We start from the raw sequence: 26053 nt of genomic DNA on the forward strand, positions 1-26053 counted from the left end.
GGGAACCCTGCCCATGACAACAGGGAGCGTAAATGAGACCAGATGGCAAAGCTTCCTAAATGTTATGCAGAGGTACTGGGCCATATCCAGCACTTTACTACCTTAGGATGTTCTCAGGTGTTACCTAGAAAAGGGGTTCTGTGTGGTCAGATAAGTTTGGAAAACCGTAAATTAAACAGCCATGAAACGTGCCCTTAGCACGGAACATCTCAGAGACTTCAAAGAGCTGATGGTGCTGCAAATACCCAAGAGGAAGATGACAATGCAGTGTTTCCCAAACCTAGTTTGGGACGTCTGAGAACATCCTTTCTCCCCAGTAGGGCATATCCTATAGAACTGGTGTCATAGCCCTGGCTGCTGCGGCTCACTTGGTTGGAGCATCATCTCATAAACCAAGAGATCTCGGGTTCTATTCCCAGTCAGCGTACGTGCCTAGGTCTGGGGGCCGGGCCTGTCAGGGTGCATACAAGAGGCAACTGATCGATGTTTCTCTCTCACATCGATGTTCCTCTCCCTCTCTCTCTCTCCCCCTCCCTTCCCTTCTCTCTAAAAACCAATAAGCATGTCCTCAGGTAAGGATAAAAAGAAACAAAAGAATTGTTGTCATAGACAAGACACTCTGGGAATTCCTGTTGTAGAAAAGGGAGCCGGTAAAGCCCTTTCAGCAAGATAAACAGATGTGTGTTTTCACCAGACCACTCTGGTGGCCTGAGTGGGGAATGGATTGGAAAGGTGAGATTAAAAGCTGGGAGACCCACTGGAGGGCTAGACCCAAGTCCTAGCTGAGAGACATCCATGACCTGAACTAAAGGCAGTGACAGTGGGGGTGGGGAGGGAAAATCAGATTCAGACGTATTTAAGATATTTAAGATTGATCCAGTGTGGAAGGTGAGGGAGATGAAGGCGTCTAGGCCGATTCTGGGTTTCAGCTTTGGGGCTCAAGAGGGACAGAGCAGAATTGCAACAGGAAGTCATAAGTTTGGAAGAGACATGCTGAGCTTGCAGTGCGTGTGGTTCAGTTTGGGGGTTGTGTGTGGTAAACCCCTGGAAAGGGAACACTAGGAGTAAGGAGAGAAGTTAGAGACCGAGATGAACATTCAGGAGCCAACAACTCATGGGTGCTATTGGAATTTCCAGTCAAGATGTAAAAAGAAAGAAGAGGAAAGGAAAGAACTGCCCACCTCCAACATACTCATAAGGAACCACTGGCGTCTTGGAAGCACTCACAAGGTAGTTGCAAATCTTGGCCACCGTCCGTTGCTGGCTGTCCCAGGGCTTCCGGCTATAAGCTCTTTTTGGCAAGTCCCACGCCATGAAGCAAGAACAGCGGGACAGGGTCTTCACGCAGCACTGAGGACCAACAGAAAGAGAATACCAGAGCTGTGGAGTTCCGGGACAGCCAGAACATGTTCCAGAAGAAAGTCGTGTGAAACGGCACTTTGGAAAATCAATTCCTATTTGAAGTGGACAAGTGCAGCTGGTGTTTGGAAGAGGAATTCTGACACAGGTGCTTTCGGAAAACAGACTTCTCACCAGAGTGGTTAGTGACTCCGGATCAGTTTCCATAGAGGGAGAGGCACCCGCAGGGCCAGGGGCCTGCGCACACTCACCGGGCCCACCTTGGTGTTGCCCTCTTGCATGGTCAGCAGCAGGGGAACCAAGGCGCTGATCAGCTGTTCCTCCATGGCAGGGGTGCGGGGCGACGACCGCAGCTTCCGGACCACCTTGCCGTACAGCTTGATGCAGGAGGAGCGCACGTCTTCTCGTGACTGGGAGAGACGTGGAGGCTCAGGCACGCTCCCTCCTCCAGGAGGCAGCCTGGGCCTCTGCGCCTCACAGGGACACACCACGGCCTTCCTTCCACTCATTCTGAGTGGCCCTCCAGGCACAGGAGGCACAGAGACAGAGAAGAGCAGAGGCCCCCTGGTGGGCCTGATCTGGGGCTGGTGTCTCCCTGCTGGAGCCCAGGTCTGGAGCTCCTCCCGCTCTTCCCAGCCAGGCCTCCTGCTCACCCAAAACATGTCTTAGAGTCAAGTGGGAAAATGAGCCCTCTGCCTGGACCAATAAGAAATGCACCTCCTGTAGGTGGACCAATAGCAATGAAGCAAGTCACTGGGAGACTTGATTATAAAAGAAGAGCTCCCTCCATGCAAGCCAATTAGAAAAGGACCTTTCTATGCAGACCTATTACAAAAAGATGTAGACAAGTTGGAATGATGAATGAGGTACCCCTTCCCCTGGGCTGACTTGGCCCTGCCCACTTGGCACTGCCCAGGTGCCAGTGGGCCATGGAGGTATGGCAACCTGCAGGGAAGTAAAGAACCATCCTCTATGGCCAACTCCCACCCCTCCCACCCACACCCAAGGGGGTCCCTTACATCACTGAAGTGTGGCAGCAGGATCTGCAGCAGCTCCACATAGGCTGAGCTGTCATTCAGTTTCTTGTGGTCCAGCCCCTTGAAGATGGTCTTGAGGTTTTCGCCTGCCTCCATCAACAGCAGCCCATCCACATTCTTCAGAGCCTTCACCATGAAGGGCAGAAGAGCCTGCACCTTGGTGGTCTGTGGGGCAGGAGCATTTGGAATGGGGCCTCCTACTTGGGCTAACAGGTGGGAGACCCAGCCTCTGCTTCACCGAGAAGAACTCAGTGCAACAAGGCTCACTTCCAGGCCTTTGCTTCTGCCATCCCTCCGGCCTGGGACACCCTCACTGAAGCTTTTGCTGTCCTCAGAGCCTTCTTTGGCCCTGCCGACTCCTTCCTGGCCTGAATACCCGAAGCACTTGGCTGTCTACTCCCTTCCTTGTATAATTATTAGTTAGCTTTAGAGTCTACATCTTGTCATTTCACCTGCTATATATATATATATATATATATATATATCATGAGCCGTAACAGTGCTTGGTAGAAAAAAACAAAGCACTTTAAGAAATGCTAATGATGTCCCAACAATCCTAGCCTTGGTTTCCTAATCTGTAAAGCAGGAATAACTACTGCCATCCCCAGCCCCTCTCACACACACGCTGCCTTTAGGGACATTATGAAAACTCTGGATTACAAACTACTTCAAAACAAATGAAGTATTTAGGGAATTATTAAGGGATACCCATTTTACAGATGGAGCAGCTGAGGAAGGGACAGAAACAGGCTCCGATTCTGATTCTAGCCACCGGCATCTGAAAGTCGATGACAGCAAGCTCCGTCCTTCCTCCAACCCAGAGTCCAGCTGGGCTGGGCTTTCCTCTACCCTTGGCTTACCTTCTCAGTCTTGCGGGCCAGGATGGCCAGGCCTCGGATGGACAGAACCTTCATGATGGGATCGCGGTGGTTCAGGCCTTCCACCATCCGCCCCAAAGAGTATTTCTCAGGAATCTGCTGCACCTGCTCCATCTGGAGGAGCTAAGGGAGGAACAGTGATTACTCCCTGGACGGAGGGGATAGGCAGCCCTCTGGGTCCCCACGCACTGGTAGCACAGGCCGGATGACCAGGGGCCGGGTGTGGGGCACGAACAATTATTGCCCAGTCAGCAACGTCCAATGCAAGCCACATGTACAGGCCTACACTTCCTAATACCGCATTAAAAGAGTGAAAAGAAATAGGTAACATTAACTTTACTAATACATATTATTTAACCAAGTATATCCAAACTAGTATCATTTCAGCATGTAATCAATATAAAAATTATTGATATATTTCACACTGAAACTTGGTGTGAATTTTATACTCCAAACACATTTCAATTCAGACTGCATTACAAGGGTCACTAGGTCCCATGTGGCTGGTGGCAACCATATTGGACAGTCCAGCTTTGGTTAGTGATAGCCACTGGTCCTCTGTCTCCACCCGGCATTCAGTGGTGACGGCCCTGTGCCCTGTCCTTTCTGCCTACTCTTCCCAGTGAGCCCCCCATTCTCAGAATCTTAACTGCTGTCCCTGGGTAAATAACTCCTAAGTCTGTGCCTCCAGCTCAGCCTCCATCTGGAGCTTCCAATTTGGAAAACCAACAGTTTACCGCACACCTCCACTGGATGTCCAGCACCTCATGTCAGAGTTGAACATGTCACTACCCAGCTCAGAGCCCCCATTCTCCCCCATTGCCTTCCACCATCAACCCTAATTGCTCTGGGGCCCCATTCGTGCCTGCCTGCCCTCTAGCCACACTCACTATCAACCAGCTTCTAAACAAGCTGCGCACCATTCATGGAATGACCCAGACTGTTTTGTCCCTTTAGGGTGGACAGGATGCCCTTCTGCCACAGCAGCCACCTCCGCTCTAGCCCATGCTTACTTTGCGTGACTCCATCTAGAACTCAGCCCCTGAGAAGCCATGTCTGACAGTGCCCCCAAGACTCACCTCGGCAGCTGGCTCCCTTCTCTGGGCCCCCTAGGGCCCTGAACATGGAGACCTTAGGACTCCCCTCTGCTAATGTATCTGCCTGCCCTCTCCCATTGTGGGTTTCCTTGAGGACACAAATGAGTGTTTCTCCTTTGGGTCCCTTTGAGACAGCTGTGTTGTGGCATATGTGCTTAGGGGACACTTGTTGCCTGAAACATGAAATTTGGATCCTTTCCTCACTAGAATTGCCCTTCCTCCTGTGTCCCCATTGCAGGGTTAGCAATCCCCCCACCCCCAGTTCTTTTCCCAGCCCCAAACCAGGCATCACTCTCATCTCCTTCCTCTCCCTCCACACCCTCCCCACCCACCACAACCACTGCTCTTCAATTTCCTCCTAGTTGTCCTCATAAACACTTCTCCTACCTCTTACCTTGCCCTATATCTACTGAGACTAGTGAGACCATGTGTCTGTATAATGAGAAGAGGGAGCTGGGGAGAGGGGCTCCTACCCATCCATACAAGATACTCAGGCCTGCTATGCACCAGGTTCTGTGCTGGGCACTAGAAATACAGGAAAGAGTAAAGATGATGATGATGGTAATAATAGCAACAGAGTTGACTCACAGAGAGCACTTCCTGTGTCCTGGAACTGTTCTGAGTGCTGGATGTAAACTCACTGAATCCTCATCGAAACCTATGAGATCGGCAGTTCATTATCCCCGTATTACAGGTGAGGAAACCGAGGCACAGGCAGGTTCCGTGACTCACCCAAGGTCACAAAGCTCCCTAGAGGAGTTCTCCGGCCATTGGTAGAAGCAAGTACACATACGACACTCACAGCATAGGGGCCTGGGGGGCTAGGGAGGAACATCTGAGCTACATCAAAGTTCCAGAGTGTACGCAGCAGGCCTGGCTCTGGCCAGGAGCAGACCACCACCTCTTCTGGGAAGTAGGAGAGCCTAGGGGAGGACCCTTGCTCCCAGAGGAAGGGCCACTGCTCAGGGTTCCAGGGGAATGCTGCGGAAGATTAAGTCTAGAGTCCTTGACCTTGTGGTGAACACAAGAGCATCCCCCAAGATCTGGCAAGGTCCAACTTTCCACCCCCTCCCCAAAGAAACTGTGTGGCAGCCACTTAAGACTAAGGCTGATTGCAATAGGAGAGTCAGTCATGGAGACGTGGTCTGAAGCTCTCTGGACTTCCTGAGCTGCGTGACCTGGAAAAATGCCCCTAAACTTGCGCCTCACAAGTCTTCCTTTGCAGCACTGCTGTGCAGATTAGAAGGGTAACTAACAAATGAAAGCGGTCAGCACAGGGTTTGGGACATAGTAGGCCCTCAAGAAATGGTATTTTCCCTTTCCACACCGGAACCATGCGGAAAATTAGAAGTAAGACCCATGCTTATCATCCTGGAGGTGATGTTCTGCTGGTGCCTGCAAAGCCAGGCAAAGTGTCCATTCCGACCCTCACTCCTCTATTCAATCTCCCCATCTGGGAGCCCTCTGAGGACTGGGTCTGGGGCTGCAATGCATGGCCCCTGTTCTGCAGACTCGCAGTCCAGAAGAGGACTTCTGCAGAGGCAGAAAATATGCAAGGAGTACGTGGAATGCCATGCTGCCTCCTGTCCGCCTGGCAGACTTGGCTCACCTGTCAAGGCCTGTCTCAAATGGCACCTCCTCCAGGAAGCCTTCCTTAACTGAGCCTCCTGCCTCTGAGCCCCACTGTACAGACCCCGGTGATAGCCCTGACCCGCTCCACGACAATCGGCAAGTCAAAAGAGGCACACAGGGCTAGGTTAAGAGAGTGGGTTTTGCAAGTGTCCGTCAACCGATGAATGGATAAACAAAACATGGTATATACATACTACGAAATATGATTTAGCCTTAAAAAGGAACGAAATTCTACAACATCCGTGAATCTTAAGAACCTTATGTTAAGTACAATATGCCAGATAGTGTAGATTTCACTTATCCAAAACCTAGAAAAGGCAGATTCACAGAGACAGGAAGTAGAAGGTGGTTCCAGGGGCCAGAGGAGGGGGGGATGGGAAGTTTCAGTTTGGGAAGGAAGATGAAAACGTTCTGGAGATGATGGTGGTGATGGCTGCACAACACTACGAATGCACTTAATGCCACTGTGCTGTACAGTTAAAATTATTAAAGCAGTAAGTTTTATGATATACATGGTGGGGCAAAAGTAGGCTTACAGCTGTTCGTATGGAAAATAATACAATAATTAATAAATAATAATACGAAAATAATGTACTCACAAGTGTAAACCTACTCTTGCCCCATGTGTATTTTACCACACGCGCGCACACGCGCGCACACATACACACACATACACACAGTGTTCTAAGAGCTCAGATGTCTGGGTTTGAATGCTGGATCTGCCACTTACAGGCTGCATGGCCTTAGGAAAGTTATTTAAATCTGTGCCTGTTTATTCCTCTGAAATGGGAGATAGAATGGTATCTGCACCACCGGATTGTGTGAGGATTACATGAATCGGTATGTGTAAGGCTCCTAGAATGTGCCTGGAAGGTAGTAAGTGCTCAGTACATGTTCTGTTATTATAAGTCAGTCTCCCCTTCTGGGTCTGACCCTATCCATGTCCTGACTCATCTTTCCCCAGCAACCCCTTCCTAGTACCCACACACACACTCACTCAGCTTAGATGTCACTTGCTCAAGGAAGCCCTCCCTGATGCGCCCCATCATAGCACACATCACTCTACAGCACCCCATGTTATAACGGGGATGTCCTCTCGCTCCTTTGTTGCACCAAGGATTCATTGAGGGCAGGACAGAGTCAAACGTATGTTTATAGCTCCAATCTGGTGCTTGGCATACAGAAATGCCCAGCAAAGGATAGCGGTTGCCTGGGGAACAGAAGGGGTCTGAGAAGAGTGGAATGGGGTGAAGGAGTGGAGAGAGGAGGAGAAAAGGGAGGGAAGAAGGAGCTCTTCACATTCAGGAGAACTCATGCTCACGACAGACTGTCAATTGTTAAGTACTACTTGCGCGGGAAAAAAGACCGCTAATGTGAACTGAAGCCTATGCTCAGGGGAAGGCCTGGGAGCAGCCCCATCCTGCACGCGGTGCCCCATTGGTACCTCCACAAAGAAGGCGGTGGCGGTGATCTTGTGCTTCTCATCGCCTCGCGCCAGGAGCGGGATGAGCAGGTAGAGGATGCGGCACAGGTCCTCGCAGGAGCAGTGCACCATGGCCCTGCAGGTGGGGAAGGGGAGCAGTCCCTCAGGCTCTCCGGCCCCAGGGAGGCCTGCTGTGCGGGAGTCTGGCTGAGACACTGCAAACCATGGACAAGACAGGGTTACCTGGGCTTCTGCAGTCCCAGGATTTCCCACCTGGACAGGACCTCAGAGGCCATCTAGTTTAACTATTTTGTTTTACAGATGGGGAAACTGAGGCTTAGAGTAGGAATGTGGCTTGCCCAACAGCACAGGGCAAATCAGTAAGACAGCCTGGCTTCAGACTGCCCACTGAACAGGACCACCCCAGGAGGAGGAGGCCGGAAGGAGAGGGTGTGAGGACCCACTCACTAAGCGCCCGGCAGCAGCCAGGTGCTTTCACATTGTTATTGCATTTGATCCTCCCCATTAAGCCTCGAGCAGATTACCATTATTATTATTCCCATTTTCGTAAATAAGGGGACAGGGGCTTCAAGTGTAACCTGCTCAGGATCACAGAACTGGAAAAATGGCAGAGCTGGCACCGCAGCCCAGGGCCCCCCACTCCAGCTGCCTTGTTCATTGTACCAAGTCAGTGGTTCTCAAAACGTGGCCCCTCGATCAGCAGTATCAGCATCCCTAGATACGTGTCAAAAATTCACATTCTCGGGCCCCCATCCCAGACCGACTGAATCAGAAACTCGGAGAGTGGGGCCCAGCAATCAGTGTTGAAACAAGCCCTGCTTGCTCAAGTCTGGGGACCACTGCACTATGCTCCATTATCAGTGAACCCAGGAAGTGTGGCAGCTGTGCACAGAGACTGGAGTAAGGCAGCTCGGGTTCAAATCCTGGCCCCACCACTAGCTGTGTGACGTTGGCAAGTCACTTAACTTCTCTGTGCCTTGGTTTCCTCTTTGGGAACACTGGGATAGCAGTAGTACTATTTCATCAGTCGCGGTGAGAATTAAATGGAATAATCCACATACATACAGCTCTTTGCATGGTGCCTCAAGCATAGTAAGTGCTCAATAAATGTGCTTGTATCCTGAGACCCCAAGGAGACCCCATCCTGGGCACTTGGTGCAGGGCTGAGGCAGGCATTCCTGCAGGACTCACATCTTTAAAATCAAGGTGTCTGTCCTCTCCTGACCCCATGGGAGGCTGTGTGTGGTTGCAGGGAAGAGCCCCAGTTGGGGTCAGCAGGTCATTTCCCAGCTTGGCCACTTCCTGGCTGTGTGACCTTTGGGACACAACTGTCCCTCTCTGGCATCGTCCTCTGCATCAGTAATTCCTGCCCCACCAGGCAGCATAACGATAGTAAGAGCTAACCTGTGTGTCTGAGCTCTGACCATATGCCAGGGGCTGTTCCAAGTTCTTTACTTAATCCTCACCCCAAATCTTGGCTCTGGGTCCTATTATTACTTCCTTACTACTGAAGGGAAAGCGGAGACATGGACAGGGATGTAACTTGCCCTGGGTCACACAGATGGGACACAGCAAGCGGGCATTCAGACGTAGGCAGACTACCTCCAAGGCCACACTCTGAACCTCTCAGCCATCCCATCATTTCTGTAGCATTGGGGGTATTAAATTCATGATGCTGTGAGGAAAGGTGCTTTATAAACAACCTAAGTGCTCTGCGGTTGCCAGGTACTGTGGTAAGCAGTTTGCTCTGAAGAGCATGTACCATCGTTCACATCTATATTGTCTATCCACCAAGGCAGACAGGATCTGCTGGTTTTAGAGGAGAGGTGATGGACTGAGGGAAGGGTTTTGCCCAGAGACATGCAAACCCAAGTCTGTCTGAAGACGCTGAGGTCCCTCCCCTCCCTCCAACCCCTGCCTCACCTAGCCAGCAGGGTCACTCCTCGGTGGTGGTTCTCCGCTTGTCCCATGAGCTCCCAGCCGCCCTGCTCATCCAGAAAGGTGGCCTCGGACGAGCAGCCCATCTTCAGCAGCAGGGTTTTCACCACTTTGACCACCCAGCTGCCAAGATAAGGGAGCTGAGACCTCATGTCACCCCGCCCCCAGCAGGCTGGGCCGCCCTCCACCCAGGACTCTCCCACCATCAGCTCCCATCTGGCCAGACAAGCTCCTCTCTGTCATGCTAATCAATAGCTAGTGGTGTCCAGTGGATCCACAAAAAGTGGCTTTTTTACAAACAATTTTTAGCTTTGAGAACAAGAAAGTAAACAGAAGCAAGACGTCCCTCTCTTTGGAGCTGCTGCTTTACCCTCTCTTTTCCCCTGAGTTTCTTTACTGAATGGAGAGATTGGATTGGAGCCTCCCGCCGCCCAGGTCCTGCCTCAACCTTGCCCTCCACCCCCATCAAGCCCATGGCGGGGGGAGCTCCATGGGACAGTCCTTTCTGCTCCTTCAGACACAGTCTCCTGTCCAACCCTGAGTCCTTCATTCGCTCAGGACACTTAAGTAGTGAGTCCCAAGTCTAGGTGCACAACAAAAGTTCCTGGGGAGCCTGCGCAACCCAGGGACTATCAGGCTCGGACGCCGGTCTGTGCTTTGAAGGCCCTGGGTGGGCCTGAGGAGCCCCGGTACGAGGGAGCAGGAGGAGGGCTCCGCCAGGGGCTCTCATCCTCCTGCATGCCTGCCACGGCCCCGGCTGCTCATGGGAATATCTTGTATATGTGTGTGTCTGGATATGCACGCGTTTAGATCTGTGCATGCGTGTATGAGCCTTTAGTAAAATAAAAACTGACAATGTGTGTAATAAAGTTTACATTTAAACACAGTTTTCCAGAAAGCCAAACCCTTGCTTTAAGAGTTTAAGACACGGTTTTGTGGGCATAGTTCAGCTGATGCCCACGGCTGGTGGTTCTCAGGATCCCGGACAAGGTATCAAAGCATTTTGGAACTCAGGTGATGTTCAGGAATTTGCTCTGAATTTTTCTGTTTGGGGTTTTGTAACGAATATGAGTCCAGTGTAGAAATTCAAGTCATGCAATCCTTGTGCGGATTCTTTGAAACATGTGCTGTCGGGGACAGTCCTTCACCAGCCATGCCGTTAAGAGTTTCTAGTTACACACACACGTGCATACATGCACACACATGCATACACACACACACACACACACACACACACACACACACACACGAGGGGATGGAGTGGGGCAGACCCCAGGTGTTGTTCACCCTAACAGCCGAGGGCTCACCCTCCCCAACTCTCCCATCCACTGTCCTCCCTCTGCCCCTGAAACTCCCAGCACTGGCTAAGCTGAGATTTATGCATTTTGTTTAGAGAAGGAAGGTTATACCTTCCAGTTCCAGTATTAGCAGCACCTTTAATTAAAACAGAACGAACCACCTGCGTGTGCTCTCTGTTATGTGTCTCCATGTCCGGTGGCAGTTGGTCGCCTCTCGCTAACTGGTTTGGGGACAGCATTGAGCTCAGGGCTCAGAAGCTCCACAGGAAAGAATGTGACTTAAGAGGTTTCAGACAGTCACAGTAGACCCCTGACCTCATCTGTGCAGCCCACAAAGAATGTAGATTTAGGCCAAAACTTCCAAACACAGAGCTACGTCATTCATAGTTTGTCTTCTCTCACTTCACCACTTTCTCAATAAGGCTCCAAAGTTTAACAAAAATGACCTTCTTCATCACCCTTCCTCCCCACCTCACTCCCGAAGAGACACCTGGAAAAGCCGAAAGAAGGCCAGCCTGCGCTGCTTTGTAAAAAGGCAGAGGTACACTGTTGGGAGAAAGCTGCGGGGTAGGGGGTGCATTTCCTTCGGCTCTCCAAACACCAACTCTGCGAGCTTCACCTTCCTGGAAGGTCCTTGGCTTTTCCCAGCAAATGGAGCCAGTGTTGCCCTGTTCCTGCACTGGGATGGGGGGTGGGAAGAGGGCAGGGAGCAAGGATCTAACACCAGCTGCTTCAGAGCCCGGGGCTGCTGCAGAGCATGGAAGCTGGACTGCACGGGATGCACTGTCAAGCTCTATCTATGGTGTCCGGTCCAGCAGGACGCCCCCACCCCCGTCAAACCCAAGTCTGTGTGACAGAGCTGGTGCCCACACTCATCGCCTCCACCCACCTCTCCTCACGGGAGGGTGCGACAGTCTCTGTGCACTTAGCCATCTCCTTAGAGCTTTTCCATTCCTTCACCGGGGCCTGGAGCACCCACGACCCACTTGGCTTCCACGCCCCGATGCCTAGTTTCCTCGGGCTGCCCTAACCAACGGCCACATAACTGGTGGCTTAAAACAACAGAAATTTATTCTCTCTCCATTCTGGACACCACAAGTCCCAAATCCAGTTGCCAGCAGGGCCCTGCTCCCTCTGAAGGTCAAGGAGAGCACCCGTCCCGGCCTCCGCCTGCTTCCGGTGACTCATGGCGTTCCTTGGCTTGTGGCTGCGGCACTCCGGTCTCTGCCTCTCTTCACGTGGCCTTCCCCTCCGTGTGCGTCTTTTCCTCTTCGTGTAAGAACACTTACTGCTGCATTTAGGACCCACCTGGCTCGTCCAGGAGGATGTCATCTCAAGCTCCTCAATTATCTTCAAAGACTCTTTTTCCAAATAAGGTCACACTTGGAGGTTCCAGGTGGGACCCAGCATGCAGCCCTCTCCACCCAGGTACCACCCTGTGGCTTTTCTGGTCCCCTTCAGCGTGGCACTTGCCCACCTCTGGTTTTCTGTCTCAGGTGCTGCCTCCTGCGAGGCAGAGGTGAGGGTGGGCGCTCAGGCTCTCTTCCAGCTCTCTGGTGCAAGCGTCAGCGGATTGAAGCCCTCCATGTCCGGAGTTTGCACCTTCACTCGGCAGCCCAGGACTTTTCCACGATGTGTTCCTCTTCTTCCTCCTCCAGTTCCCCCTCCACTTTCCTCTGGTTTTGTTTTCCCTCCAGCCACCAGCTTTCTGAGTCAGGGGTGACACCCTCATGGCAGCACCTGTGAGCGCCAGGGGAATGAGTGCCAGTGTCCTGCTGTGATGCCATCCTCTTTAGTCCTTACAACACACCTAGGGGGTAGAAATCTCTTACCCCATTTTATAGGCAAAGGAACAAGCCACCAAGACGTTAAGGTAGTTTCCCTAAAGTGCAAAGCACAAAGTGGTGGAACCATGACTCAAATCCAAGCCCAGCTGCACAACTGCTTGCCCTGTGCCCCTCAAAATGCACCACTGTGAGCATAACACTCAAGAGAAGCCAGAAAGGAAAAAGCTAACAAACCGGTCTACATACATTTAAAATCTCTGAGTGGCAAAAACAAACAAACAAAAAATAAATAAACAATAAAATAGTTGCCAGTCACGTAACAAACTAGAATACAAATGACAAAGAGCAGTGTCCTTAATATGTAAAGCGTTTTTACAAATAATTAAGGAAAATTCCCAACAGTTTTGTATAAAATTGGACAAAGGACAAGAACAAGTGGCTCACAGAAAACACAAATAGCATCTCAACCTCAACCCCGCTCACAAGAAGAGAAACACAAACTAAAATTGCAGCAAAATACAGCATTCTCTCACTTATCGCAGGTATTACGTTCTAGAGCCCCCTCCCCCGTGAAGTAGGAAACTTACATTTATTCTACACTCTGAAACCTACGTAACTTTAACACCATACGTATACAGTACCGCAAAATCCCGTGATATAGCGAAAAATCCGCGATAAATAATCAAATATATTTTTTTAAATTCCCTGATGCAGTGAGGCTGCGATAAGTGAACTGCGATATAGAGAGGGACTACTGTACCTTTTTCCCCCCAGTTCTCAGACTGGCTGAGATGAAAATGTTTTATACAGTATTGTGCTGGCAAAATGCGAGGAGACAGACACTCATACACCACTGGTGGCGGTGCCCTTGTTGGAGGCTATTTGGCAAGTTCGTTGCTTTAGGATATATTGCAATTTCTCTTCCATCACATCACTGGTCAAGAACCCTTTTCCCCACACATTCCTATTCCACCTGACTATTTAGATGCAGAAACCTTCTTTGCTGCAGCCATTCTGCTGTCAGGAATTCCTCCTATACATACGATCGCATGTGTGCACATACAGACATGTGGACAAGCAAACTCACGGCAGCATTGTTTGTAATCAAAAAGGGCTTCAAAGTGCCTAAATGAAGAGGACTCTAGTGAAATAAATTACGGTACATTGAAATTAACATTGAAATTAATTTTTTACATGGAAATATCATGCAGCTGTGAAAAATAATGGGTGGCACTATATGTAATGATCTCCAAGACATAATATATGCTAAAAGCGAAAATGTGTAACTGCGTAAGGGTCACAGTTCCATCGGTAGAAAAACAGAGAAATAAATGTGTGCTTATCTTTGTACACACCACCTCTGGAAGGTCATGAAAGAACTCTGTCCTTCTGGGGAGGGTGACTGGGTGAAGAAAATGTCTTTTGAGATTTTTACCATGTGCATTTATTACCTATTCCAATTAATCATTTAAAACTGGATGTTCAGGCCTTAGATAAAACCCCCCTGGGGAGGGCCGATTCTCTCCCGCAGCCCAGCACTAAGCAGAGTCTGACACACAGCAAGGGTTCACAAATAGTTGCTGAACAAATGATTGCCTCTCATAGAAGTGTGGTTCTGTTTTCTCTTCAAGTCTCACAGCTGATTTCTATTTACCGATTGCCCTAAAGACTTTCAGAAGGGCCCTTGGGGGGTGGCCCTCCCTGAGCCAGGAACAGCAGGAGCATACCGCACAGGTACGAAGGCAGACAGCTGTGCATCCTCCTTGGCATCCTTGTGGGAACCCACGAGGCCAGACAGGTTGAGGCCGATGTGGTAATGCACCTGAAGGAGCAAGGCCAGAAGCAGCTGGGGATAGATGCGCCTCACATGGTCCAGGCAGCTGTCGACGGACAGGAGCTCACACAGGCCGCTGGCTGCCTGTGGGCAGAGAAGAGGCGTGTGGGAAGTCCTGGCCCACTGTCTCAGCATTGCTGGCAGGGGGTGGACTGCTTCTCTAGGAGGTCAGACCTGGATCTTTGCTCTACTCTGGCGTGGCCTGGGAAAGCCCAGATCTTCCCGAATCCCGACTCCCACTTCTGGCTTTGTGGGTGAGCCCTGCACTGGAGCAATAACAAAAGCCTGCCTCTTTGATGTTGACACACCCCTGGAAGATCATGGTGGTGGTCTTGATCCCACTGTGCCAGTGAGGAGACAAGAGCAGAGGGGTGATGGGACTTGCCCAAGGGTCACCTAGCCCCTGGGGTGCAGGGCTGAGTCTTGAACCGAGGGTTTCAGATAGGGCTGTGGCATGCCCTTCCTCGTCCTCTTTTGTACCACAGGAACACAGACCGCAAAGCGGCACCAGCTGACCCTTTACTTTGGGCCATTAAGGTGGACTGCCCTCACTGCCTCCCCATGTGGCCAGCAGCTAAAAGAAACAAGCCACAGCCTGGAGCAGGAGCCAGGAGGGACCTGTTCTGAACTCCATGACAACCTGCCTCACACACCCTCCCCGACACCAATCCTCCCAAGCCCTGGGAATTTGGCTTCGTTGGCATTTGTCCCACCAGGTTCCCAAGGACCAAATTTGCACTCACCGCTGTCCCCCTCCAACTTCCCCACCTACATTCACTCTGGTCCTGGCCTGGGCCCACCCCTCACACTGGGCTCACTGAATCCTCCCTGACTTGCAGGACAATGTGGGGGCAGGGAGCAGGCAGTAATGGGTTGGGGTCACAAGACCTGATGGCTCTTTCTGGCTCCACCGCTCCCTGCCCCACTTTGAGCCTCAGATTCATCCTCCATAAGGTGAGGTCACTGGGCCTCGTCCAGCCAGCCCCACAGATGTGGTGAGAAGTGAATGAAGGAGAAGGGAGACTGTTTCCTAAAGAAATGATTGAAATTTGTGCCACCATGCAGCTGACCCATTTAATTGTGAAGTGAAAGAGCCCATGACTTGTTCCCATGGAAATAAATGACATAATGTGGGCTGGAGGAGAACAATAAACGGCCCTTATTTGTAATTCACGGCTTAGGAAACCCTTTCACGCATCCACTATCTCACTCTTCTCAACAGGTAAGACAGAGAGGCAGGAGTTATGACTACTCATTTGACAGATCTTACTATGAAAGCTAAGGAGGGGGAAGTGACTGGCCAAGGTTACACAGAGAGGCAGTGGCAGAGCTAAGATGAGTCTCTTGGACTCAAAGCCTTTCCACTTGTCAGCAGCCCAAAACTAATACTTTATTCAAAGATAGCAGTCTGCGGTGTAGAGAAAAGCCTCTGGTGATGTGCCATAAGGCTCTGCTCTTGGCTTAATCTTGCTCAAATGGTGTATCAATGCCACAAGGTAAAAATTTGCCCACGCCGTATCTATGCTCAAACTATGCTTGTTCAGCAAGACGCATGGATGAGTGACTGGAGAATACATGGGAGGAGTGAATTAAATGCCGAAATCAGGGAGGGCACGGGGCGCCTGATCCATAGAGCTCGATGCTGGCAGAGAGATCCGATGGGGAAGCACGGGATCTGGGTTTGAGTCCTGCCACCACCACTCAATGGCTGTGTGACCTTGGGCAAGACACAGACTGTTCCTAAACAGGAGGATCTCCCTCTGTAAAGGATAATACCACCCACTCCTCCATTCCCCATATCTTTGCTTATTTGCTTCCCTCCCTCAGAATGTCTTGCTCTCTGCTGAGTCTCCAGAACTTACGTGTGCTCAATAAACAATTGTTAAATATATCAGTTGAAATTTCTTGAATATCTGCTCTGTGCCAGGTAAATGTTAGACGTTTACTATTCCAGGCCACTGACGTAACTGTAAGTAGCAGCACTGCTGCCATCGATGGATCACAGTCAAGAGCAGACAGACAGACACTTACCCAAGGCCACACAACTAGCTGCTCGCAGAGCAGCACCCTAGAAGCTGGGCGGGTTGACTCCAGCAGGAGGGGGGAGGAGAAAAGGGGCAGGCAGACAGGTCTCACCGCTAGTGGCTTGCTGGAGGCCCCGCCCTTCTTGGTGACAGGCTCCTCCTTCAGGATGAGCAGGAGCAGGTCCAGGACCTTTACGACGTCACGGCTCTGCTTGTACAGTATCAGCTGCCTCCACATCTCTGCTCCATTGCTGGGAGGTTGGGGGTAAGATAGTTATGGGGACCAGGCCCGCGGGGGCAACCCAGCTTCCCACTGTTACCCATGGGCATGCTAGCAAATTCCTGGAATGGTCCAGAAAACACTCCCTGTGAGGCAGGGGGCTAACAGCGATACAAAACCCTATTTCCCAGCTATTATGCCAGGTGCTTTACAGACAATTTATTACTTCAGCAAATATCGAGCATCTGCTATCGTCCAGGCACTAAGCATATCTCTGGGGATACAGATACGAACAGACATTTAAGACATTCAGGGTCACTGAATTCTCACAATGACCCTCAAGGTGGGTTGTTATTCCCATTTTAGACATGGAGAGTTGAGGCTCAGAGACGTGGAGTCACCAGTCTAAGACAACACAGCTCATGAGTTGTATCATCAAGAAGTGACCGGGTCTGGTGTCCCAAAGCCTGTGCTCCTTCCCTCAGGCCAAGGAGCCCTTTGGGGCCTGGACCCTGCATCTGTCACATGATATCAAGAAGCCCACGCCCCCGTCCCTTAGGAGGCAGTACCCCAGGCAGGGGAAGGCGCCTGCGCCAGGCGGCACCGGCCTGCGGGCATTCTGATGGGCCGGTGAGCTACAGGGTTAACCCAGCCCTTTCTACCTTCTGCAGGAACATGTGAGCCTCCCATTAACTTTCCAGCTCTGTTCCCCTGGAAACCTGATAAAGATAGTATGTCAACTATGTTGCTAGGTAACATTGTTTATGGGAAAAGTGACCCAACTGGTAAATTGCATCTGAGCTGGGAGGAACTATAAATTAACTATAAGAACCGATGGGGACATTGTAGCATTGAGCTTCCTGGGGTGACTGGGCTTGTCCCTGCGGGGACCCTGGAAGCCAAGTCTATAGAGTTGTTAGAAGAAATGCTAGTCCCCGTGTGGCCTGAGCCACTTAAGCTAAGGCAGCTCCCGCACCTTCCGCCTGAGACCCACGAGACCAACTCTTGGAACCAGGGCCAAGGCTGGGGTAAGGGAAGTGAAGCATCCAGGGCACAAAACGTAAGGAGTCCCTCACTCTCAGGCTCACACAAGTGCAGGCAGGCAGGTCACCTGAGAGCAAGGGCCTCCTTGAATTTTGTTCCTGCTCCGTCTGGCCAGCTTCATGGGCTGCTGCAAGGTCTCCTGCAAAGAGGAGCCCCTGATGCCATCCTGTCCTATATCCTGAGTGACTCTGATTTCAAGTGTGGCCTCCGCAGCCTTGTGAGTCTGCATGTCTAGTGGCTCCAAGAAGCAAACCCTCTGGTGGGCAGTGCAGTCACAAGGTTTAAATTCTTGCAGGTGGGAGGACAGATATGTGTCACCCCAGCCCTCACCACTGATGTCCTTGGCTTCTGTGAATGACACCAACTCTCCTTCTTAGAGACACACCCCATTTGCATAGCTCTGCACAATTCTGTTACCTTCACTCTCAACCAACCATCTTAAGATGTGGACCACACGCTTTCTGCCTTGATTTAGTCATTCAAAGGTGTGGGAGCATTTCCAGGGCCAGGAGGCTGCACCAGTCACACTGGTCTCTCCTGGCCATGAGCTCACCATTGGCCACAGTCCCCTCTGCCCATCAGACCACCCGCTCCCTGAAGGCTGAGGGCACAGTGCGCCCTCCTGCACGGACCCGGCACAACTGGCTGCGTTACTCGGCACAACCACCCATATGGAGTGGGAATGCAGGCATTATTTCTTCCTTTGGCCTGTGGGGGAAAACTGAAGCCCAGAGAGCACAAGCAGGCTACCCAAGACCACACAGCAGCTGAAAGCTGAGTCAGGACTGTCACTCAGGCCTCCTTTCTATGGCATCATTATAGAGCTCTGGGCTTGGAGTTGGTCAGATCTGAGTTCAGGTCCTCATTTTGTTGCTGGCTCAGTGGATGCCTAGGGTAAGAAACTTCCCCTGAGCCTCAGTTTCCTCATCTGTAGAATGGGGTTATTGCACTATTAATGCTGAGCAAAGACAGCTAGCAGTGTTTGGGAAGTGCCTAATGGTCGTCGTAGTACCACAGATCACAGAAGAGGGGCCGTCTAGAAGGGCAAGGGACTCCTCTGGGTAGAAGAAGAGTCCCAGGCCCGGGCGGGGGCTGCTTCAACCCTCTGAGGCCAACCCCCACCTTGGTACCTGTCTAGTGGGAGAGGGCACAGGAGCAGGGCCTTCACGACCTTGGGCATAAAGGAGCGGGCCAGGAGAGAGACGGGCAGCAGGGCCACCTTGCGGGCCTGTGGCTCCTGGATGTGGCTCAGCTGCACGTAGACAGCCTCCACGATTTCTGGGATCTGGAGGACGGCGGGAAGCCATGAGCACGCAGAGGGCCAATGGCGAGGCCAAGGGAGTTGTGGGGGCAGGGAGACGGAGGAGGAAAGGAGTGACAGGATAGAAGGGGACACACAGGAGAGAAAAGGGGAAGTGGGCAGAGTGCCTGCTCCTTCCCTGAAAGCGAGCTACTCTGTCTTCACTGCCCACCCCCGCTGCCCCACACTGGATGGGTGAGTTCTTCCCCGCCTTGAACTCAGCCACCACCACCCCTGCCTTACCTGAGGGATGAGCAGGCCCTGTGGGGTCTCCCAGCCCAGCCCCCACTCCCAGGGGCCTTACCACTTCCAGTGTCCTGTCTTCGTACCACACCAGCACTGAGCGGAGTATCTCCTCTGAGGCCAGCGGCATCGTCTCCCCTGAGTCTTTCCCCCGAGCCTCCGAGGCACCCTTCAGCCCTTCCAGGGCTGCTAGCAACACGTCCTTTACCTCCTCGGGCCCCAGGAAGCTTCTGAATTCCTGAAACAAAGGCACAGAGATGCTGGCACACATGGACAGACCCTGAATGAGCCATACACAGTTGCATAAACACCACCAAGCACACCCAGAGGTCAGCAGGGAGAGCCCGCAACCTCTGGGGAGGAGCTGCAAAACAAGAGGCGACGTGGCCCCAGAGCTGGGTGACTCAGCCCACTCACTGTGGCTCAGACCAGAGGGGTCATGGGCACTCAGGATGGCCCACGTGGTCAGGGAAGCCTTCCTGGAACATGGGTGAGGAGGGGAGGGCATTGGGCAGGCTGGTGCTGCCCTTCTCCCCCATTCCCGGGAAGGCCCAGGGCTGGCAGGCAGCAAGCAGTCACCATGAGCACACGCTGAATGTTCTGGCGTGGGATGACGGGGTTGTAGGGCCACAGGAAACGCTTGTTGCTCTCATACAGTTCCGTCTTGGGGATCTCTTTCTCATCCCTGGCTCCTGTAAGAAGAGGACCTTCTCAGTGAGGCCTGATCACCCTTTCTCTAAAACTTCTTGTTAAACATAGATGTAGGAAGTGCATAAATCATAGGTACCCAGCTAAATAAATTTTCAAATGCTCAACCTATCCACGTAACTGGTGCCTAGGTCAAGAAACAGAATGTGATCAGCACCCCAGAAGCCCCTCGTATGCCCTCTTTCAGTCCACTCTGTCCCTCCCCTCCCCTGGGGTAACCACTATTCCGACTTCTCAGCCCACAGATTAGATAACCTTACTGTTGGACTTCTACAAATGGACTTATATATTATGCGATCCTTGATGTCTGGCCTTCACTCAACATCATGTGGGTGAGATTCATGGCCCCTGTTGCAAGCAGCATTGCTTCATTCATCCTCAGTGCTGCCCAAGTTCCCATGGTATGAATATACTACAATTTATGTATCTGTCCTACCTCTGATGGACATTTGGGTTGGTTCCAGCTATTGTGCATAGTGCTGCTATAAACACTCTAGTATGTCTAATCATGTCTTTTGCTGACTACATGGACACATTTGCTAGGCAGATAACTAGGAGAGAAATTGCTGTGTCCTTGGGTAGACATAGATTCAGCTTCAGGGGATACTGACAAACAGCTTTCCGCGGTGGAGGCCAGTGATGCTCCCACCGCAGATCCTGAGAGCTCCAGTGGCTCACGTTTCACCAGCGTGCGGCACTGTCCCTTTCATTTTTGCCATTCCGGTAGGCGTATGGCAATGCCCCTTAATCGGCAATCCCCCTGCTCCTGGCATTCCCAACTCCCCTTTTCTGCTTTCTTTTTTCTTTAGGACTCATCATCATCTGACTTACTATAGGTATTACTTTTTATATTTTGTTGTCTATTGACAACAAGAAGGTAAGTTCAACAGGGTGGATTATTTGGTTAATTGATTTTATATTTATTTCATCACTGCTATGTCCCAGTGCCTAGAATAGTATCTGGCATATGATGGTTTGTATTTTCTATTGAAGGAAAAACATTTCAGATGCATTTTATGAGCCCTTACTATGGCCTGACCTGGGTCCTTCCTGGATCTCCCAGTGTAGGCAAGACATGGGCATGAGAAAGGTCCATCAGGTGGAGTGACCACATGAACCAAGTGCGTGGGTTTTTTGTAAAGGGAAGGAGCTTGGGACCTGGAATCAGGCAAACGCAGGTTTTATATTCTAGCTTTGCTGCTTCCTACGGTCAGGGGGTCCAGACAAACCACTTTTCTCCTGCAGAATCTAACAGAGTGGATTTGGCCTAGGCTTGCCAGATAAAATACAGGATAACCAGTTAAATATGAATTTCAGGTAAACAAATAATTTTTAGTGAAAATATATCTCAAATATATAATACTTTCAATCAGATTATTCATTGTTTATCTGAAATTCACACTTAAGGGAGTGTTCTGTGTTTTTATTTGTAAAATCTAGCAATACTAACTTGGTCTATACTATTCCTGACCTTAAGGCTGATTATTAACATGACTTATATCACTTTTACCCATTACTCAGGAGGTCTGAGTGGTTCCTGGGCAGCAGCGAAAATAGTCCAGGGGACAAATCTTTGTCCCAAATGTTAGAGGTCAAGAAAAGCAGGGACACCAGACAGATCCCAAAGGCCTGAAACTAATAAGACCATCATTGTAGGCATGGAGAAAAGAAAACTTGCCCTGGCTGGTGTGGCTCAGTGGATTGAGCACCGGCCTACGAGCCAAAGGGTCACTGGTTCAATTCCCAGTCAGGGCGCATGCCTGGGTTGCAGGCCAGGTCCCCAGTTGGGGGTGCACAAGAGGCACCCACATATTGATGTTTCTCTCCCTCTCTTTCTCCTTCCCTTCCCCTGCCTCTAAAAACAAGGAAATAAAGTCTTTAAGAAAGAAAAAAGAAAGCTCTATTTGACAAGTGCCTATAATGTTTGGTACTGAGCTGGTCTTTTTACATATATGATCTCATTTAATTTTTCAGAAAGCTTGCGAGTTATATGCTATTTTACCCTTTTCTACAGATGAATAAATCTAGACCTGGACAAGGAAAGTACTTGTCTGAGGTCATACAGCTAGGGAGGGCCAGAGCCAGGTCTTGTACCCAGGTCACTCTGCCTCCAGAGCCAGGGCAGTTTAAACAACATGCCAAGGTCCCTTGGTTTGAGGCAGTGTTGGGACTGTGGAAAAAAGAAGGACACAAGTAATCGATGATACGGTGCGCTTCTAGGTGCAGTGCCTTCTGGGCACCTGTGTCAGCCCATGCTGCAACGCTAGCTCCCTGGAAGAACATCCCAGGAATGTTCTCCACTTACAGGTTTGAACCACTGTGCTTCTAAGATACAATCTGTTCTTTGTTCATTCATTCCATAAATATTCACTGAGCACCCACCACGTGCCTGGCCCATGGCTAGCCCTTGGGGATTCATCGGTGAACAAGACACAGCCTTGCCCTGTCCTCAAGTGAGATTATAGTCTAGTGGAGAAGACAGACCAGGAACTAAGAGATTAGGGCTATCATGCCTGAGTATATATGGTTCCACGGGAATGTGAAAATGAGAGTCACAGATTACATTTGGAAGGATGAGGAAAAGCTTAGATAGAAGGATTGCTTCAATCAAAATAGGTTTGTTTATAGCCTTTGTCCCTGGTCCTGTGGGGACTAATTCTTTGTACCTCTACATACCCCATCAGACCCTGTGCTGGTCTCCACCATCTCCCACCCACCAGTGCCTTGCTACTGCCTTAGTCAAGTGCCTAGCTGAATGCCTGCCTGCTCAGAAGCTTTGCTTCAGAGGTGCTCTAGACTTACGATTTCGGAGGTCCAGGATGGTATAAAGGATGGCGATGCCCTCCAGAGCCTCCCGGCCAATATGCTCATCGGGATCCCCGATGCGAACGGTGAGTCTTCCCAGCAGAAGCCCCAGGCCCGTGAATCCGAAACGTACCTATTTGTGTTATAATAATCTTAGGGACTGAGTCTTATAGGTTCAATAATGCTATACAGCAAATGGTAAAAAGAGATGGAATGTCTGTCCCTGATAGCGGAGCCCTCTGAGGACGGTAAGAGCCACCTGGGAATCTCTGGACAGGTTGGACAGGTGCACAGGCTCCCTCAGAACTGGGAATATTCCCCCCAGGAGGCCCCCGCCCCATCTCCCGGAGGCCACTCACAGAGTAAGGCAGGGTGAGAAGTGTGTGCTTCAACACAGAAACATTGCTGCTCACAGCAAGAGCTCGTTCATGGGCCTTTCCAGAGTTCATCCAGGGCCCCAGGGGCTGTGAGGACAAGGGTAAGACTCAGAGCTCCAGGCTGGCTGCCAGCCCCTACTGCCTGGGTGGGCAGCCCAGTCTTCACTGATCAGCTTCTGGGGAGAGCATAAAGACCACTCCCCACAGATCTTCTCTTCTTCTTAGAGCATAGGGAGTCATGGGGTCCAGAAGCTGAGAATAGGACTGAAACACTAGAGGGAGGATGGTCAATGAGGAGAGAGATGAAAAATGGAGAATCATGAGGCTCAAAGAAGAAGACAGGGGCATGAATGAACAGAGCAAAGATACGGGGGCAGCTACCATGGGAGTATGGAAGGGAGGGAGAGAGTGAAGAGGCACGGGTCTGGGACAGGGAGGCAGAACACGCACAAGATCACATCCTGAAATCAAATCACTCCTTCTGGGTCCAGCACCCATCACCCCCTCCTCCTAAGCCAATCCTCCTTTCTTCTCCACCCTTCCCCTCCCCCCTGTCCCCTCACCTCCAAAATGCTCGTCAGCCCAGCAGCAATGGGGCACTCAACAAAGAGAGCATTGAGCAGTGTCTGCAGGGCTTCCAAGGTATGACAGTAAAGTGTCTGTAGACAGGAGAAGGACCAAGCTACTAGCAGGCCTCTGGAGCAGACCCTCACCCCAGGCAACCCCTTGTGTGGACCCAGGAAGCTGCTCTTCGGTCCCACCCGAGACTAACTTAACGTATGATACTGGACACATTACTTCCCCTCCATGGGTTACAGTTTCCTTATCCACAAATTGGTCGTTATTATCGCTGCACTTTTTACCTTATAGTGAAGGAAGCAGATACCCAACATTCACTAAGAATCTACCATAGGCCAAGTAAGCAACAAATGAGAGGGTGAGTGGGAAAATGCTCCAGAACTCTAAGAGCTAGGTAAACTTTTATTATTGTCTCTAGGGAAGCGCTCTGGTTCTTTTTTTAATTGCTACTCCTAGACTTAAATAGGTTTTCCAAGTCGCCTCTTCAGGGCCGCCACCTCTCCCATGCCCGGGCTCCTCCCCTGTCAATCACACCACAGGCCTCGGTTTTAGGAAGGTGCAGGCATTACACATACACAAGGCTGAGCTATGGGTTGGAGCCACTCTGGAAAGGCCCTCTCTCCTCTGCCTTCCCTTGTCCTGCCAGTTCCCCATGTCTGCCTCTCACATTGGTATTGCCCAGGCTTCCTGAGTCTGTTCATTCACACCAGGGTTGCACCACAACCACCAAGCAAACCTCACTCTCCAGCTAAGCCCCTCGGTCCTTCTCATCTGCAGCCCAGCACTGTGCAGCGCTGTCCTCTGCTGGCTGGACCTGTTACTACAAGGGGTCCTTCGCCTTCCTGGGCCCAAACAAGGATTGCCCGCCCTTCCTTTGGGTCTTATCTCAGGGCACCACCTCTGGGACCCAGAGCCCTCTTACCGCCACGTGGTCTGCCCCCACAGCTCTCAGCCTCACTTCTCAGCACTCTCGCCCGACCCTGGGCTCCAGCCACACCGCCTCAGTGTCATCCTTGCTGTCACCATGTTCTCTCCAGCCTCAGGCCTCTGCACAGGCTGTTCCCTCGGCCCGGCATGCTTTTCCTTCTGCCAGCCCCACTCCCTTCAGCTAACAAGCTCTTCTTTAACCTCTCAGCTCCAGCACCAAGAATCCTGAACCCCCGCCCACCTAGGCCAGGTCCCCTCCATTCCAGGCTCTTCATAGCAGCAGTACTTCTTGCTCGCAGCATGTACCAGTGTTGTAATTTTGCATTAACTGCATAATTCTCTGATAAGGTCTATCTCACCCCTGCCCTTGCGCCTCCTCTATCCCACCCCTGTGCTTCTAGTAGGCCCTCCGTTAATATTCAATGAATGAAAGGATGAATGAATGAATGAATGAATGAGCTTTACTCTGAGCCGAAACACCACTCCCTTGACTTCCCCCACTGACCCTACACCCTACACTAAAGGTCACCTCTGACCGCTCCTCCTAGGACAACTGCAGAGGTTGAAAGGCTTTCATGTGTTTGAGCTCCTTGAGGTCCTGCTTCTCTGGGCCACAGCCAGTCTTTCTTCCTTGTGACCTAGCCCTCAACCAGCCTCCTCTCAATCCTGGCTACCTCCTCTGGCCATACCAATGCCTGCCCACCTGCCTCTCACTGGGCAGGGCTCAGAAGTCAATAGAACCCTCCAGATGAGAGACTGATCCCTATTCCAAAAATCCGTTCACTCACCAAACATCCCTCTCATACCAAGAGAGGGTCAGCACATTGCCCCAGGCCCTGCAACTCGAGCAAGCACCCTTCCTTTCCCTGCTGGGAGTCCTACCATGTACCTCACTCTGAGGACCCTGGACCACCCTAGGACCCACCGGGGAGGGCGCTGCTTACCTGTACGGTGTCAGCCTTGGCCTCATCTTTCTCCTGCATGGCCTGCACAGAAGGCAGGGAGAACACACTCTTCACACACGTGTTCACCAGCTCTGACCTTTCCCAAAGATCCAGCACAGGATGGCTGTGACTGGTGAGGAGACAGAAAGCAAAGGCATAGAGTGAGGGAGGCTGGAGCTATGAATGCAGGGCTGGGGCGAGGGTACCTCGACGGGGTGCCAGGCGTGGGCCTGAGATTCAGATCCACAAAGGGTGAGGTGAGGTGGGGGGAGGAGGGAAGTGGGTGCGGAGGGCGGACAGCCCTGGGAGGGACTGGGCACGGGGAGAGGAGAAGGCCCAGGAGTGGGGTTAGGGCACAGCAGAGAGGCTCCAGAAGACAGAGGTGGAGCCCATGGCAAGAAGAAGAGGAGATGGGTGTCGGGGAGGGGCTGTGGACACCTCAGCTGCGTCAGGGTCTCCATGGCCTGCTGGCGGACGGGGCTGGAGAGGGAATCCAGTGGTTCCTCCTGGATCTGCCTCTGAGCAGGGCACACAGAAGGGCCGATGAGGGGAGCAGGCCGCTGCAGACCACCAGGGCT

At 51.4% G+C, this 26053-nt stretch overlaps 1 pseudogene; it reads right to left on the reverse strand.

Annotated features, from left to right (window-relative positions):
• LOC150015987 (maestro heat-like repeat-containing protein family member 7) overlaps positions 1-26053 on the reverse strand; it is a 53764-nt pseudogene that overhangs the window by 7080 nt on the left and 20631 nt on the right.

This window comes from Furipterus horrens, unplaced genomic scaffold, assembly GCF_987537825.1.
Source record: "Furipterus horrens unplaced genomic scaffold, mFurHor1.1.pri manual_scaffold_3, whole genome shotgun sequence".
Taxonomy (NCBI): domain Eukaryota; kingdom Metazoa; phylum Chordata; class Mammalia; order Chiroptera; family Furipteridae; genus Furipterus; species Furipterus horrens.